At 42.4% G+C, this 15498-nt stretch overlaps 1 non-coding gene across 1 annotated transcript; it reads left to right on the forward strand.

The window, feature by feature from the left end:
- The first annotated feature begins 3500 nt into the window (after nucleotides 1-3500).
- Nucleotides 3501-3573, forward strand: TRNAE-CUC. Its single transcript has one exon. It is a non-coding gene; the product is annotated as a tRNA-Glu (tRNA).
- The last annotated feature ends 11925 nt before the right edge of the window (nucleotides 3574-15498 follow it).

The following is a 15498-nucleotide window of genomic DNA, read 5'->3' on the forward strand; positions in this document are numbered from 1 at the left end:
AGGACTGATGTTCAAGCTGAAACTCCAATACTTTAGCCACCCCATGCGAAGAGTTGACTCATTGGAAAAGACCCTGATGCTGGGAGGGATTGGGGGCAGGAAGGGTAGGGGACAACAGAGGATGAGATGGCTAGATGGCATCACTGACTCGATGGACATGAGTTTGAGTAAACTCGGGGAGTTGGTGATGGACAGGGAGGCCTGGTGTGCTGCAGTTCATGGGGTTGCAAAGAGTCAGAAACAACTGAGCAACTGAACTGAACTGAACTGGGATTAGGAAGTAAGAGAAAAAGAGCAGTTGAAGATTACTGGGAGGTCTTGGACCTGAACACCTAGAATAGGCTTAACATTTCATGAGAATGTGCAGATTGAAGGGATGGGAGGAGACAGGAGTTTGGGGGATGTTTTAAGTTTGAGATGCCCATTAAGCATCCTAGAAACTATCAAATTGGCAGTTGGATATATGAAGCCTTTCAGGAAAGAGACACAAAATGCAGATATAAATGTGGGAATCATCAATGTATAGGCAAAAAAAGCTGAGAAACCCATCAGTGAACACCAGTGGAGTGAATCTACATACAGAAGAGTTCTATGAACTACATCCAGGAGCACATCGATGTTTAAAAGGAGATGAGGAGGGACTGCCAAAGGAGTCTGAGTGTTCAGAGAGGTCACAGCACCAGAAGCGCAATGTCCTGGAAGTGAGTTGAAAAAGACGTGCCTAAGAGAAGAATCATAGATGTCAAATTCTGCCTACAGGTCAAGTACAATGAGGTCTAAGACTGACCATTGCAGTCTGCTATATGATGTCACTGGTGACTCTAACAAGGGCAACTGCAGGAGAATGTTGGGGTTAAAAACTTGGCGATCATAAACATTAAAAAAAACTTTTTTTTTTTTAGTTTTGCTAGAAGTGCAGGAGATAAATTGTGTAAAAGTTGGAAGTAAAAGTGGGGTCAAGGGAGGAATACATACACATTTGTACACACACACAGACACATACACATGCACAATACATAACAACTTTTTGTGAAAGTATAGCATATATTAAAAGGGGTGTACAAATCATGAGTGTAAAACTCAGCAGGTATTCATAAGTTCATTGATCCATAGATTGGGGAAGAGAACATGGCCAGCACCTCAGAAGGTCCCTCATGCCCTGTGATTACTTGCTCTTTCCTCTCTAAGGTAACCACGAATCTAACTATAAATTTGTTCTGCTGTTTTTGAATCTTATTTACTAGAATCACATAGTATGACTTCTTTCACTCAGATGGTTGCAAGATATTGAATGTAGCAACAGTCTATTCATTTCTATTGATATGACGGCCCTTTTTTTCACAACTTCTATATCCATTCTATTCTTGATGAGTGGGCATTTGGAGTGTTCACTGTTTGTGTTGTTATATTAACGCTACTATGAAGATGCTTGGGCATGTCTTTTGGTGCACAAGTGTGAGCATTTCTGTTTGGTATATACAGTAGGTATAGAATTGCTGGATCATAGGGTAAACTGTATGCTCGGCTTTAGTAGATATTGCCAAGGAGTTTTCCAAAGCTGTGGTATTAACTTTCACTCTCACCAGCAGGGCAGTCCTATTGTACCATATCCTTGTCGATACCTGGTACTGTCACGTGTCTTTTTAATTTTAGCCATTTTTATGGGTATGTCAAGGTGCCTCATCAAAGTTGTAATCTTCATTCTCTTGATGACTTATATGACTGAGCACCTTTCCATACATTTAACAGTTATCTGGGCATTTTCTTTTATGAAGTGGCTGTTCAAGTCTTTTGAAGAGAAATGAGAATGTGTTAAATGGGAGAGAAAGAGAATGAATGGAGTAGGATGTTCACTTTCACCTGCAACACCAGGAGTCCACTTGAGCTTAGGGTTCATGAATTTGAACTGAGAATGGCCAGAATGTCTTTGGTTTTATCCCCAGACTCATCTGTTGCACAGGGAAAGCAGGGAGCATAAGGAGAACTAGAGTTCATCAGGGTTGAGAGTTGCCCTAGGGAGGGGCAAGGGAGTTTAGAGGGTAATGATGATGAACCATAGGCTCTAAGCTGGGCAGGGTGGAAAGAAAAGACACTGAAGATTGTAGGTCCTGATGAGTTGTAGAATTGTTGAAGTAGAAGAACATGAAGTGTGAGCTGGGAACATTACAAATGGTAATCAGAAAGGTGAATGACTTAAGCTGGATTATGGAGATGTCAGTTGTTGGTCATGGTTAGGCATATGGCATGACCACAGGCATGAGTGGGTGAGGTACGTGGAATACTAGATCATAGTAGAAATCAAGGAACTGAGAGACCAATGTATTGGAAAGATGATTTAATGTTGAAGTCACCAAGGATTAGAATTGGGAAGGAGTTATTAGAATTTATCAGTAGAAAATATCACAGAGGAATAAAATCATAGTGCAAAGGGCCTGATTGGAATTGAGAAACAGAACCGTTTGTACATGAGAATTTACCATTTAAGTCAGATGATATTTCAAATTAGTGCAGAAAAGATGGGTTATGCCATAATAGTATTGGGATAGCTATCTATCCAGTAGGGGGGAAAATAAAATTTTAGCCTTGCCTCAAACCGTCTGGTAGCTCAGTTGGTAAAGAATCCACCTGCAATGCGGGAGACCCCAGTTTGATTCCTGGGTCAGGAAGATCCACTGGAGAAGGGATAGGCTACCCACTCCAGTATTCTTGGCTTCCCTGGTTGCTTTGCTGGTAAAGAATCCACCTGCAGTACGGGAGACCTGGGTTTGATCCCTGGGTTGGGAAGAACCCCTGGAGAAGGGAACGGCTACCTCCTTCAGTATTCTGCCCTGAAGAATTCCAGACAGTCCATGGAGTTGCAGAAAGTTGGGCACGACTGAGCCACTTTCACTTCCAAACCATATAGGAAAGTAACTTTAAAGATTAAAAGGCCTACCTAAACGTTAAAAACTATATAACTACTCGAAGAAAATAGAGTATTTCTATAATATTGGGAAGAAGAAGGCTTTTCTAAGTAAGATATGAGATTCCAAACAATGGTAATAATTAATATTTATTGTATGATATCCTGTGATGGTCACCATTCTAAGAACCTTTAATACATGTTAATTCATTTAATCCCCACAACAACCTTATGCAGTAGGTACTTTTAGCCTCATTTTACACGTGAAAACTAAGTTATAGAAGTGAAGTCGCTTAGTTGTGTCTGACTCTTTGCAACCCCATGGACTATAGCCTACCAGGCTCCTTGGTCCATGGGATTTTCCAGGCAAGAATACTGGAGTGGGTTGCCATTTCCTTCTCTAGGGGATCTTTCCGACCCAGGGATCAAACCCGGGTCTCCCATATTGTAGGCAGACGCTTTACCATCTGAGCTACCAGGAAAGCCCAAGTTATAGAAAGTCTAGGTAATTTGCCTAAGTCACACAGCTAAGATAACTCCAGAACAATATATAAATAAATAAGTGACACATAAAACTTATGTATGACCAAGAGGTACTTCCCTGGTGGTCCAGTGGCTAAGACTCTGGGTTCTCATTACAGGGGGCCCAGGTTCGATCCCTGGTCAGGGAACTAGATTCCATATGCCACAGTAAAAACTGTAGATTTCATGTGCCTCAGCTAAAGCCAGCACAGCCCAATAAATGAATAAATATTTTTTGAAAACTTATATATGATCAAGAAAATAAATAAAATTTAAAGAAAGAGGACAACTAGGAGAAAATATATTACTAATTATATAACTTTCTTTTTTAAACAGCTTTTTTGAGGTATGATTGACATACAATAAACTGCACATATTTAAAGTGTACAATTTGATGAGTTTTGACATAAGTATACACCTGTGAAACCATCACCACAATCAAGAATGAACATATCCATCACCATCAAAAGTTATTTATAACTTTCAAAACGGATTATCTCCATATCATACATACACAAGGAGTTCCGACAAACCAATAAGACAAAAACATACAAACCCATAAAAATGGGCAAAGGATGAAACCAAGAATTCACAGTACAAAACAGACAAATAGCTATCAATTAAATGAAAATATGTACAACCTCAGTAACGATGCAGGAAATGTAAATATAAGTGATGAGAGAGCATGTTAACCTGTGTTGACAATAATAATTAATAAATAGTCAATAATAAGAATAGAAAAGAGTTTTATCTGAGCCAAAGTAAGGACATTAGCCCAGAAGCCAGCTTCCCAAATTATTCTGTGAAACTGCTCTAGAGAAGCCTGGTTTTCGGCACAGTTTTATATCTTGTCAGGACAAAGAACATTAACATTCCTTCAAGGTTTAAAAAAAAAAAAACAGCACATACATACACAGTGAGTCACTACGGCCTTGGCACCTGGGAAGGGAGGCTTATCATGAAAAGGAGGGCCAGTACTGGCATCGAGGCATCTAACCTTTGTTTTTAACATGGACATTCATTACTTCTGGTCAATGTGCCCTTTTCTTTAATAGTTAAAGCAGATGTATAATGTATGTTTGATAGGCCACAAACAGGCTGTTTTAGTGAGAATAAAATTTAAGTTAAGTCATGTATAAGCCAGAATGACTTCCCCATACCTCAATATGTGAAAATTTATTTTATCACCTGACTGGTGGAAATTGGCAAGGTTGATGCTATCCAGGGTGGTTGCAGATGTGGGCAAGGGTTCACTCATAGACGGTAGTGACAACATGTATTTACGTGCATCTTTTTGGAACAGGGTAGACATTCCCTATATCTAAAATGCAAGTAACTTCTCTCTTAACAGGTCAAATTTCTAGGAATCCATCCTCCAGCAATACTCACATGTATGTGCTGCTGTATAATTCAGCATTTTAAACAAGAAAACACTGAAACATGAAAAGGGAAAACCTTTAAATGCCCATTGATGATTAAATAATATTTAAAATGGTATAATCATATTGTGGACTATTATAAGGCTACTAAAAAGAATAAATGTAATATATATGTCCAACAAGAAGAAAAACAGAACCTTATTTTTATTTTTAAAAACTTTGTATATGGAAGACTTCCACCTTTTAGTCTATATACTTTCAAGTTCTATCAATTCTTAACAAGTAAAAATACACGAAACTGAAAAAGGAGGGCATACTTTTGAAAAAACAAATTTATCGGGACTTCTTTGGTGGTCCAGTGGTTATGAATATGCCTTCCGATGCAGAGGGCGTGGTTCCAGCCCCTGATGGGGGAGCTAAAATTCCACATGCTGCAGGGAAGCTAAGCAGCACACCGTAGCTAAAGAGAAAACAGTGTGGCAAGGAAGAGCCTGTGTACCTCAACAAAGGATCCTCCCACATGCGGCAACTAAGACCTGACACGGTCAAATGAACAATAAATAACTAATTTGAGCAGACAAAAAAGGTTTGTTGTTTTTAAAAAAGAAAGAAAGAAAGAAAAAATAAATTTGTGCAGTACAGAGCTAGGATGTGAAAACATTCTCCCCGCGTTTATTAATTCTTGAAACAAAGTTCTAACTATGCATGAGAGGGAAGAAAAAACATCGTCCCTGTCCTTATAGAGCATAACTTCTATTAAAGAAATAAGAGTGTCCATTATCTGCAGGTTAAAAGGATGCCTGATTTAGATGGGAGAGAGAGAAAGGCCTCTTTGGGAAAGTGAGATTTAGCGGGAAGCCTGAAGCATCCGTTATCCAGGCCATGAGAAGGGAAAAAAGCATTCACAAAAAGGCACCGAGATGGAAGATATGAGCGGGGTGGAGTGCACAGGTGACTGGAAACAGGTTAAGGGAAGTGCTTGGGACTGATGGTAGGAGGAAGAGGAGTCTTGCATTTTCAAACTGCTAGCCTGCAAGATTTATGTTCAGGAAAACTCACAGTTTTTACGTTGGCAGTTGATGAATTTTGACTAACGTGTACAGTTGTGTAACCACCACCACAATCAAGTCTTAGAACACTTCCATCACGCAACAAATTCCCTAGTGGCACCTTGTCCTCCATCCCTTTCCCTCACTGCCAGCCCCTGGCAACACTAATCTGCTTTCTGTCACTATTAGCTTTGCCTTTTCCAGATTATCACAGTGGACTCATACAGTATATAGCCTCTCTGGTTAGTTTCTTTTACTCAGCATAATGCTTTTAAAGATTCATCCATCAAGCTGTGTGTATCCATAGTTCACTCTATCTTATCAAATCCATTGTACACATGTACCCCAATTAGTTTATTCAGTCACTAGCTGATGGACACCTGGGTTTGGGTTTTTTCCCTGGTTTGAGGCTATTACGAATAAAGCTTCTGTGAAAATATATGTACAGGTGTTTGTATGGATATATCTTTTCATTTTTCTAGGATAAATACCTGAGATTTGAAGCTGCTAGATTCATAACAGTGTCTTTTAACTTTGTAAGAAACTAAAACTGTTTTCCAAAGTGTCTGTACCATTTTGCTTTCCCACCAGCAATGTGTGAATTCCAGCTGGTCTCATTCTTGTTAGCACTTGATACTATCAGATTTTTTAAAATATTATTACTTAAGGCATTTTAATAGGTGTGTGGTAATATCTCATGTGATTTTATTGTGCATTTCCCTAATGATTGATGCTGTTTAGCACATTTCCCTATGCTTATTTACCATCCATATCTCTTGTTTGGCAAATGAGTCTCAAAACTTTTAATTTACATTTAACCATTTGCAGAAGTCCAAAATTCAGTTCAGTTCAGTCGCTCAGTCGTGTCCAACTCTTTATGACCCCATGAACTGCAGCACGCCAGTCCTCCCTGTCCATCACCAACTCCCGGAGTTCACTCAAACTCATGTCCATTGGGTCGGTGATGCCACCAACCATCTCATCCTCAATCATCCCCTTCTCCGGTCCTCAATCTTTCTCATCATCAGGGTCTTTTCAAATGAGTCAGCTCTTCGCATCAGGTGGCCAAAGTATTGGAGTTTCAGCTTCAACGTCAGTCCTTCCAGTGAACACCCAGGACTGATCTCCTTTAGGATGGACTGGTTGGATCCCAAAATATTAAATGACAAATAAATATGAAATATTAAGCTGAGGGCCTGGAGTCCTAGTGGCTCAGTTTCCTTCATTGCTGCTACTCTTGTCTCCTCTCCCAGTCCCTGACTTTCAAGAGGACTCCACATTGCAATGTTCCCATCTGGACCGAGATCCTGCTAATATGTCTCCCCAGCAAGACAACCCCCCCCCAGTACCTGGCCCTTGTGTATGCCCCTCCCACACCTAATCTTGCCCCATAACCAATAAGATACAATAAAAGTGACGCCTCCTGACTTCTGTGGCTAGGTCAGAAGAAGCCATAACGTTCCACCTGGGTCCTTTAGAATACTCATTCCTGGAAAAGCCATGTAAAAAATCTAACTATACCATTACCACTCTGCTATGAGAAAGCTCAAGACAGACCGGCTACATGAAGAGAGAGATGCCTGTTGATTTCCTAGCTATTCCAGCCCTTCCAACCCAGACCCCAGACATGTGAGTGAAGGAAGCCATCTCAGATGTTCCTGGGTCAGGCCTTGGAAGACTCCCACCCCTGCTGCCCTCTGTATAATCCTCCCAAAGTCCACAAGTTAGAGCTACCTATCTGAGTCAACCCTTGGAGCCGTGAGAGATCATGGTAAATTGTTGTTTTAAGTCATTTAGTATTAGAGTGGTTTGTTACACAGCAACAGCTAACTAAAACATGGATGATGCCCGGACTGGGGTCTGGCTGACTTAGAAAGGCAGTGAGGTCATCCCTGAGTCAGGGAACAAGAGAGGGGGCTGCTGGTTGTTGCTGCGTTTCTTTTTCCTTCTACAGTCAAACTCCCTGGATGTCGTCTTCTATCTCTATACGATCAGTGCCAGAATCGTGGGTGGCTACAAGAAAACGGAGATTGAGCAAGAAACAGGAACTGGGAAAGTCAGAGCAGATGCCAGGCCGAGGAATGAGCCCAACTCCAACAAAATAATAAGAATAGTAATTCCTTACACGTTCACAGCTCTTCACGGTTTCGAAAGCACCCTAAAATGCGTTATCTTGTTTGACCCTCACGACAGCTAGGTGAGGAGGCACTATTAATCCCTATTTAACCAGAAGAAGAAACAGAGGCTCAGGAAGGCTCAGCGTAGTAGAGAGCACAGCTCTGGTACATCTCATGTGGAACCCCTTGTTGGGATGGGAAAGAGGACTAGGGCTAAATCAGAACTGGTTCGGAATGGGGACTGGGGATACTAGATTATTTAAGGGCTGGTAAGGGCAGTTAAGGCTTAATTATTTAGTGAGCACCTACTGGCACCCCAGGAGTTAATAAGGGACAGGGAAACTGACTTGCTGCAGTCCATGGGGTCACAAAGAGTCGGACGTGACTTAGAGACTGAACAGCAAGTACTGGCACTAGACTAAGTTCTTGATATACCTCATCTTGTTCACTCTTTCTAATAACCCTGTAAAGTAGATACAGTTTCCCTCCTCACTTTGCACCCGGTCTTTGGCACCATGGTTCAGAACGGTAACCCCCAACTGTAACCCACGACTCCAACCTTCTTGTGTCTATAATGTCATTACCAATTCTCTGGACAGTGGTACTGTGGCTAGAATCTTGTGTCTGGATGATGAGCTCAGGGCCCTGGCTGGCCTCCTTACCCATCCTGTGCACATCAATGTCCTCCCTGCCCTTGAGCCCATGGAGATCTTGCTGTTTCTGTGCTCTGAAACCATCAGGAGTTTCCAGTAGACCAGGCTTCTCATAAGTACTACACCCAGCCACCCTGCCCAAAGTTCAGGATAATACCAAGTTATAGGGATTCATTTGTTCATACATCCAACAAATATTTATCAAATGCCTACTTGTGGCCCAAGAACTGTGCTGGGAAGAAGAGCATAGTGTATGATATGATAGACACTTTCCTGGGCCATAAGGAGCCTGCAGTCTAGCAGTGTAGATGGACAAGCTCCCTAAGGACACCAAAGAGGTTTGAAGGGAGTTATGGGAATATACAAAAAAAGAAATGACCTAAGCTAAGAGTAAGATGAAGGAGGCAGGCAGTGAAAGGGGAGAAGTGGAGGGAAAGCAGCATGTGCAAAGGGCCAGAGGCAGAAAGGAGCACTGTAAATGCAAAAAGAGGACAAGAACTCCAGATGAGGCTTAAAAGGCAGAGATTAGATCATGTAGGACTTTTCAGACCTTAAGCAGACATGGGATATATTAGAGCAGAGATAGTGATGAGGGGGTTTTGATTAGTGGCTTGACCTGTCTGCTGATTCCATTTGGACACAAGGTGTCATCTGAAATAATCGGTCCCTAGATTGGCCTCTCATGTGAAACTCTCGCCTTGACAACTGACTCGCAGCTCTGTCTGGTACCCGTTATCCTCTGGAACTGATGGAGGCCTGTTGGAACTGAGATCATTGATTGCCTACTCAACGTTCACTCCCTTGTTCCTAACAGAAGTCTGTGTGTGTCCAAGGAATCCCCCTTCCTATATGGGGCCTGTGCTTCAGAGAAGCACAGTCCAAGGGGAAAATTCTGAGTGCCATGAGTCATTTTTGGCCATCCCACTCCCCTGCTAGTGATCAGCTTAGGCACAGACATGTAAGGAGGAGCCTGATGGGAAAGGTTTCTCACTCAGAGACCCCCAGGAGAAGAATGTCTCTTCTTCCACTGGGCATTGTGGTGTCTGGATGAAGGGCCTGGATCAGGGGCAGCCCTTTTGTGACTATGAAGGGAGTCATTCTGAGGGCAAAATGAACATGCTAAGGATAACAGCAAAAGATAGAAAGAACCCAAATCCTTGAACTACTGGACAAGAGTTCATCCTCCATCTCTGGACGGGGTTCCTATTATGTGAGATAATGTGTTTTCATATCATCTCTGACTTTGAGGTCTTCTGTTACTAGTACCCCAAAACATGCTGAACCTCGGGTCACAGGCACCCCCTCTGTCTCTGAGGCTGACCCTTGTCGATGTGCACCCATGTAGCTCCCTTCTTCCCTACTAGGACACCCACTTTGTTGGCGACCTGGTTATGGCACCGTAGCCCTCTTTTCTTCCAGCCCCAGGAAGCCAGTTTTAGGCCTTATACCCTGTCCTAGGCCTTGAACCCCTCAGGCATAACTTGTAACCTTTTGCATTAAATCCACATCCTTATAACTGAGGCTTAACAGGCTCTTCCCATATTCCCAGACCTTTATCTGGTCCCCTGGCCTAGTTCAGCAAAAGATCAGGCAGAAACTGTTAGAGGTGTTGAGACTGGCAAGGCTGTAATCAAGAAACTGAGTCCGGGTCTGAGCTTGGGATGATCAGGAAGCAGTGCGAAAGGGGAAAGAAGGATGGTGGCTTAGGATCAAGAGCATAGGTGGCAGGTCATAGAGGAAGCACGTGTTCAGAGGCCTGTTTGTTTGGACAAAAAAACAGTGCAAGGTGTGTAAGCAGATCTGCCAAGCTGGGAGTTGGGCAGGGCTGGGCACCTCCTTAGCATCCCCCTCCTTGTCCGATCAGTCCTCACCCAATGTCTTACGTAGATTCCCCTGCAGTAAACTACTTGGACTCTCCCTAGATACAGTGGTTGAGGCTTTGACTCCAAGTCAACTCAACATTCCTACTCCTGCATGGGGAGCTAGAAATACCATGATGAATATACAGCAACTCCTGCCATCCAGGAGTTCATTGTTATCAAAATTGCCTGCTGTCCCAGCCCCTAGTCTTGGAGAATCTGTCCCTAGGCCCCATCCCTAAAGACAAAACACCTTCTCCCATCTGCATTCTATTTTCCTTATGATTTCACTGAATATTCTCCTTCGCAAGGATGTTTTCCCTGACTTTCACCACTGGGCACATTTTATGCCATTCCAACAACCCTTGGAAATTTCCTATTGAACTCTGTCCATCTGGGATTAACACAGTTAATCCTTTCGGCCTTGAGAGGTAGGGGTGTATGTGTGTGTGCACATGCACTCAACTCTCTAGCCAAAAGCCACATTTTCCAATGCACTGTCATCTGAAAATGTTTGGAAGATAGCCTGAGCCAAGGCCCTCCTGCCCTTTACTCTCCCCTGAGCCTCACTCTTTTTTTCTGGAGGTTTCCCCTTGATGTTTTGCCAAGACCGCAGACTCATCACACCCAAAGCCATCCTTTCCAACCTACTTTCCTTCCTGTTTCACCATGCTAGGACTGTAGCCCCATCAGCCACCCAGGCTCAGAGACTCAAGACCCCTGACTCGTCCCCCAGCAGCACCATCCGACAGCCACACACAAACTCAAAGATCCCACGGCTCCATGAGAGCTGCCTCCTTGTGAACAGTCACTCAGCCACAGCTCACGAAATTTCTACAAAATTTGGAGGCATGGTCAGTCCCACAAGAATAAAATCAGAACACCCAGAGGGGGACTTCCCTGGTGCTCCAGTGGTTGAGAATCCATCTTCCAATGCAGGAGACATGGTTCAATCCCTGGTCAGGGAAGTAAGATACCACATTTGGTGGGACAACTAAGCCCTCCTTAGTTGCGACTAAGCCCTCCTTAGTTGCGACTAAGCACGGCAATTACTGAGCCCACACGACAACTAGAGAGAGCCCCGCACCGCAATGGAAGATCCCATGTGCCACAGCTAAGACCCAATGCAGCCAGATAAATAAAAAATTTTAAAAAGAGAAAGAGGAAACACACAGAGAGTTATGCAGAAGCTCAAACCCTCCTGGGAAGTGACATCAAGTCATGTGTTACGATAAAGGCATGCACACACACGCAGACATGGTCTCAGGTGACAAGCATTTCACCAGGAGCATGCTGGAGAAATGGAACATCGTAACGTCTGACCATCTTGAGCCCAGACCCATGCCCTGTGCCCATCAATCCTGCTGGGGGAGGAGGGCAGTCGCTGCTTTTCCCCGGACCTGACAGCCTCATGATTCGTGCCAGCTCCATGGGCCCTGGCGCCATAATTCACCCTCAGTGCCCACAACATGGCTGCCCAGCCTGGCATTTTGCCTGATGCACTCCAGGCTTGCCTGTGCCTGTTCTCCTGGCCCCAGAGCTAAGTTGCCTCTATGAGGTATGGGAAGTGCAGGTCACAGAAAAGCTCTGTCTCCCAGACCACAAGATGTTTCTATCACCTCTGTCTTCCAGTATGCCCTAGGCTGAGCACTTGGCCAGGGGCTCCAGGACAAACATCGCTCTTCACCCAGACCGCAGTCAAATCCTACCTGCCTTAACAAATTGGCAAAGAAGACCCCAGCAGCCTGAACCTGGGGTACAGGCATCGGTGGTGAGAATCCAGGCTTCCTGCCACACCAGCAACCTGGAAGCTACTGCTCCCATCACGGGCCTTCCCTACTCCCTAGCCCCAAACACACACACACACACACACACTGCCCCAGCTCTGGGGCAACCTTCCTGAGGACAGGCAGTTCCTAAGGCACCTCTGAGGCTGATGCTCATTGCCAGGGCAGTGGCGGTGCAGACGAAGAACACAGATGAATCACTTACATATTAACATGGCAGTGCTGAGGGCCTGAGTAATGATGAGGGGAGAGGAACAGGAGGGGAGGCTGCAATGATCTGAAGTTATAAGACAATTCACTGTTAACTTCAAAAAAGAAAGAACTTTTTCCTGGATTGCTGAGAGCTGGGAACAAGGTGTCTTGCACATGTAGAGCCTTCTGGAAGGAGGTCTTTCTACTAGTGCAGGCTCTGGCTCTGTCCTGCTAACATCCTGCCTGCCTCTGCCCATGAGGAGCAAGAAGGACCACTGTGAAGAGGACTCCTCAGGGATTAACTGGTAGCAGACTCTGGGGAATCCTGTCAGAACTACTCTTTTGACCTATTGGCATCCTTTTCCATCTTGGAAGATTATTTATTTACCCTTGTTCCCTCATGAGTCCTCAATGGGAGAAAGATCGAATAATCAAATTTTGCTGAGATAGCTGATCAACCATTTAGAAAACAATAGATGCTGGAGTCATACTCACTCTTTACACACAAATAAATTCAAAGGGAGAAAAACATAAAGTGTAAAAAGTGAAATGACACAAGTACTAAAGCAAAGTGAATATTTTTATTATTTAAAGAAAAAATGGCCTCTCTATGCATGACATAAAATACTAAAGTTATAAAGTAAAAGCCTGGTAGACTTAACCACATAAAAATCAAGTACTTGTGAAGGACAAAAAATAAATAAGATTGAAAATCACGATGAAGTAGAAAAAAGATAACTATTCCAATAGAGAAATAAGCAAAGAACATAATGACAACTCACAAAAGAAATATGAATGCCCATTAGAATTAAGCCTATGTTCCAGTTTAATACTGATCAAAGACTTTCCAGTGAAAAACAGATATGAACTGTCACCTATAAGTGAGCAAAAGTTTTCTGTTTGTTTTTTTGTTTAGAATTGACAAGAAGGTGTAAGGTAAGAGGCTGTCTCTTACACTGTGTTCATGGATTGGAAGACCTAATATTGTTAAGATGTCAATACCAGCCAAAGTAATCTAGATTCCGTGTAATCCAAATCAAATTCCAAATGATGTTTTTGAAGACATAGAAAAAGCCATCATAATCAAATGGGACCCCAAGTGGCCAAAAAAATCCTGAAAAAAAAAGAACAAAACTGGAGGACTCAGACTTCCTAAATTTGAAACTTACTACAAAGGTTTAATAATCAAAACAGAGTGGTACTGGCATAAAGACAGACATATAGACCAATGGAATAGAGTAGACAGACCAGAAATAAACCCTCATGGATAAGATCAAATGACCACCACGGTGCCAAAATGATTCAATGGGGAAAGAACAGTCTTTTCAACAAATCATGCTGGGAAAACTGGATATCTACACGCAAAAGAATGAAGGGAGATCCTTACCTAACATCACATACAAAAATTAACTCAACATGGGTCAAAGGCCTAAATATAAAATCTTTAAAACTCTTAGAAGAAATCATGGGGCAACATTTCATGACACTGCAGTGGTTTGTTGGATATAACATGAAAGGCATAGGCTAAAAAGGAAAAAATAGATAACTCAGACTTCATGAAAATTTAAAAAACTTGCACATCAATAGACAATGTCAAGAGTAAAAAGGCAATCCACAGAATATGCAAAACAAAATATTTTCCAATTGTATATCTGATAAGAGATTAATATCCAGAATATGTAGAGGACTCCTAAAACTCAACAACAGAAGAACAAAGAGCCCAATTCAAAAATGGACAAAGGACTTGAATAAACATTTCTGTAAGGAACATATACAGATGGCCAATAAACACATGAAGAGAGGCTCCATCTCACAAATCGTTAGGGAAATACAAGTCAAAACTACAGTGAGATACTTTCTCACACCCTTTAGTATGGTCACAATCAAGAAAGCAGAAAATGACAAGCGTTGGCAAGGATGTAGATACACTGGAAGCCTTTTGTGCAGCTGATAGAAATGTAAACTGGTAGAGTCACTGTGGAAACCAATCAGGTGGTTCCCAAAAAATTAAAAATAGAATTACCATGTGATCCACTCATGTTTACAGCAGCATTATTTACAACAGCTAAAACGTGGAAGCAACCCGTGTGTCCATTTACCAATGAATGGATAAGCAAAAAGTTGTATATACATACAAAATATATTGTTCAGCCTTAAAAAAAGGAAATTCTGATATGTGAGGACATTCTACTAAGTGAAATAAACCAGTCATAAAAAGACAAATATTATATGATTGCACTTATATGAGGTACTTAGAATAGTCAAAATTATGAAAACTGAAAGTAGAATGGTAGTTGCTGGAGCTGAGGGAAGGAGGGAGTTTATTGTTTAATGGGTATAGAGTTTCAGTTTTAAAAATCAAAAGCATTGTGGAGATGGAAGATGGTAATGGTTGTACAACAATATGAATGTACTTAATGCCACAGAACTATACACTTAAAATGATTAAGATGATAAATTTCACATATTTGTCATAATTTTTAAATTGAGAGAAAAATCTAAAAAAAAAAAAAAATTACCAGAGTGTCTACCATTGGCAGTGGTGTGAGGAAAGGAGGTTCCCCCTACACTGCTGGTAAGAGAGATGTGAACAGTTTCAGAGTTTCTGGAGGCCAGAAAGACAATGTGTCCATAGCAAGAGCTCATATATACAGCGCTTATCCCAGGCATTGGGCTTCCCTGGTGGCTCAGACAGTTAAGATTCTGCCTGCAAAGCAGGAGACCTGGGTTTGATCCCTGAGTTGGGAAGATCTTCTGGAGAAGGGAATGGCAACCCACTCCAGTAATCTTGCCAGGAAAATCCCATGGACAGAGGAGCCTGGTGGGCTACAATTCATAGGGTCACAGAGTCGGACATGACCGAGTGATTACGTACAGCACACCGGGCATCATTCTAAGTGCTTTGCATTTAATAACTAATTTCCTCCAAACAGCACTCCTGCAAAGGAAATTGTATTATTCTCCCCATTTTACAGATGAGGAAACTGAAGCCCAGAAAGGTTAAATAGTTTACACAAGATACCTTTACTAGCAAAGGG

The sequence above is a fragment of the Oryx dammah genome, unplaced genomic scaffold, assembly GCF_014754425.2.
Source record: "Oryx dammah isolate SB20612 unplaced genomic scaffold, SCBI_Odam_1.1 HiC_scaffold_28, whole genome shotgun sequence".
In the NCBI taxonomy this organism is placed as follows: domain Eukaryota; kingdom Metazoa; phylum Chordata; class Mammalia; order Artiodactyla; family Bovidae; genus Oryx; species Oryx dammah.